A 2,943-nucleotide genomic window follows, 5' to 3' on the forward strand; every position below is an offset into this window, starting at 1 on the left:
GTAGCTGGGATTACAGGCACGCACCACCATGCCCAGCTAATTTTTTTGTATTTTTAGTAGAGACGGGGTTTCACCATGTTGACCAGGATGGTCTCGATCTCTTGACCTCGTGATCCACCCGCCTCGGCCTCCCAAAGTGCTGGGATTACAGGTATGAGCCGCTGCGCCCGGCCAGATAGTTTTTTATAATAACTATGTTGTGCTTTGTTAACAAGCAGATATACCTCACAAGTGGCTCCAGTTTGAGTTGTCTCTTAACTCTGGGGTAAGCTGCAGCATCTCCACTTATGACTATAACCTCCCACTTGTCAAGAAGCCAGTTAATAAGAATTCCAATAGCATTTTCTACCTTAGGCAGTCAGGCTGAAAACCAGCTCATGGGATAGTAACGCCACATATTGAAAACCTACTGATATCAGGCCGTAGCAGAGAGGAAGCTAAAGCATCTTACACAGATTATCTCACTTAGAAGTTGCAACAACCCAGAGTTGTTCCACATTACAGGGAGGACATGAAATTCAGAAGAGGATAAGGCCATCTAGGCACAGTGGCTCAGGCCTGTAATCCCAGCACTTTGGGAGGCGGAGGCGGGCGCATCATGAGGTCATGTGTTCAAGACCAACCTGGCTAACATGGTGAAACCCCATCTCTACCAAAACTACAAAAAATTAGCCAGGTGTGATGATGGGCGCTTGTAATCCCAGCTGCTAGGGAGGCTGAGGCAGGAGAATTGCTGGAACCTGGGAGGCGGAGGTGGCAGTGAGCCGAGATCACACCACTGCACTCCAGCCTGGGTGACAGAGCAAGACTCCTAGTCCATGAGAGTGGAAATGTCAGCCCAGGTGCTTCTGATGACAGCTGCTGTGCTTTTTAGTGTTCTGTTTTCCTGATGGCCAACCTGGGGTTCTGAAAACACAATTACCTTGTAAAATGCTCAGGAAGGTCAGCAAGAGACCTTCCGCATGTTTGCATCTGCTGGTAACTGAGAGCCTGCTGGAAGATCGGGAGGCTGGAAAAGTGCTGAGGTCAACTATGCAGACACGGGAACATCGCTTACACTCAGTGAATATGCCTCTTTGACTTCAGCTTGGGGTCTGAGACAACCGTGCACGTCTGGACCCCTCAGCCTTTCACAGTAGTGACATCAAGGATAATGAAGGCACACAGAGGTCTTGTGGCCTATTTCTCTGTTTTTCCCCACTTGGTCAGCTGATCAGGAAAAGGGATTCACCATAAATAAACAGGCTCCCAAGCATCCAACAGAAAAAACAATAAGTGACGTTGAGCAAATGTAGTTAGGATCTTCAAAATTCCTGGTTTTGGAAGCCCTAATTTTTTCCTCATTTTGATCACTGGACTCTTCTGGAATTAATAGTGTTCTAGATTGGTGGCACCAAAGACTGAGATACACTGAAATCCCTTACGAGATATTTTTTTTTAAAGGCCAAATAGAACAATCTGTTACCCTTTTCACACACCCTCTCTGGAATGCAATGGTGTGATCTCAGCTCACCGCAACCTCTGCCTCCTGGGTTCAAGTGATTCTCCTGCCTCAGCCTCCTGGGTAGTTGGGATTACAGGCATGTGCCACGACACCCAGCTAATTTTTGTATTTTTAGTAGAGACAGGGTTTCTCCACGTTGGCCAGATTCGTCTCAAACTCATAACCTCAGGTTATCACTCCTAGACTCAAGTGATCTGCCCACCTCAGCCTCCCAAAGTTCTGGGATTACAAGCATGAGCCACCATTCCCAGCCAACATTGCAGTGTATTTTTCGTGTGTGTGTGTGTGTGTGTGTGTGTGTGTGTGTGTGTGTGTACACATCTATCTGTAGGGTCAGACAATAGATACACTGTTGTTTCTTTGAATCCACGAGGCACTGGTTCTAGGACTAAAATCCACAGATATTCAAGTCCCTTGTATAAATAAAACGGTGTAGTATTTGCGTATATCCTACTCATATCCTCCCATATACCTTAACTTATCTTTAGATTACTCTTAATACCTAATACAATGTAAATAGTTGTTACCATATTGTTTAGGGAATAATGACAAGAAAAAATGTCTGTATATGTTCAGTACAGACAAGACCATCCTTTTATTCATTTATTTTACTTTTTTTTTTTTGAGACAAAGTCTTACTTTGTCACCCAGGCTGGAGTGCAGTGGCATGATCTTGGCTCACTGCACTCTCCACCTCCCAGGTTCAAGTGACTCTCCTATCTCTGCTTCCTGAGTAGCTCGGATTACAGCATGTGCTACCACTCCCGGCTAATTTTTGTATTGTTAGTAGAGATGGGGTTTCACCACATTGGCCAGGCTGTTCTCAAAGTCCTGACCTCAGGTGATCCACCAGCCTTGGCCTCCCAAAATGATAGGATTATAGGCATGAGCCACTGTGCCTGGTAGTCCAGGTAATTTTTGTATTTTTAGTAGAGGGGGTTTTGCCATGTCGGCCAGGCTGGTCTTGAACTCCTAGACTCAAGTGATCTGCCCATCTCAGCCTCCCAAAGTGCTGGGATTATAGGCATGAGCCACTGCACCTGGCCTATTTTAAATTATTTTTGATCTGTGATTGGCTGAATCCATGGATGCAGAGCAGAGCCCACAGATGCAGAGAGCTGAGTACACTCACCTAGGGCTATGCTATAAATACTCTTTTGTATCTTCCCTTGCTCAGTCAACATCAAGGACATCTTTCTGTGTAGTACCTTCTTCAACAACATCATTTTGCATGGTTGAGTAGTATTCTGTTATGTGGATGTATCATAAGATTTTAAACCCATTTCCAATTTTGCCGACTACTTCTGATTTTGGTTAGTCTCAAGCATTTATTTATTGGTGCTTTCCATGTGCTGAATGCTTTGCAAATCCTATGACTTGATGGGAGGCAGTACCTGGTGATGGAGAGGCTTCAGTTTAAATTTCATCACTGTTCTTTA

General features: G+C 45.0%; 1 long non-coding RNA gene across 1 annotated transcript; it reads right to left on the minus strand.

Annotated features, from left to right (window-relative positions):
• Positions 1 to 1,612: 1,612 nt before the first annotated feature.
• LOC116524914 lies at positions 1,613 to 2,381 on the minus strand. The gene is made up of 2 exons (XR_004257522.1): positions 2,341 to 2,381; positions 1,613 to 1,668 (listed from the first exon to the last, which is right to left on the minus strand). It is a non-coding gene; the product is annotated as an uncharacterized LOC116524914 (long non-coding RNA).
• Between the last annotated feature and the right edge of the window lie 562 nt (positions 2,382 to 2,943).

This window comes from Sapajus apella, unplaced genomic scaffold (genome assembly GCF_009761245.1).
Source record: "Sapajus apella isolate SASKATOON/1434 unplaced genomic scaffold, GSC_monkey_1.0 scaffold46, whole genome shotgun sequence".
Taxonomy (NCBI): domain Eukaryota; kingdom Metazoa; phylum Chordata; class Mammalia; order Primates; family Cebidae; genus Sapajus; species Sapajus apella.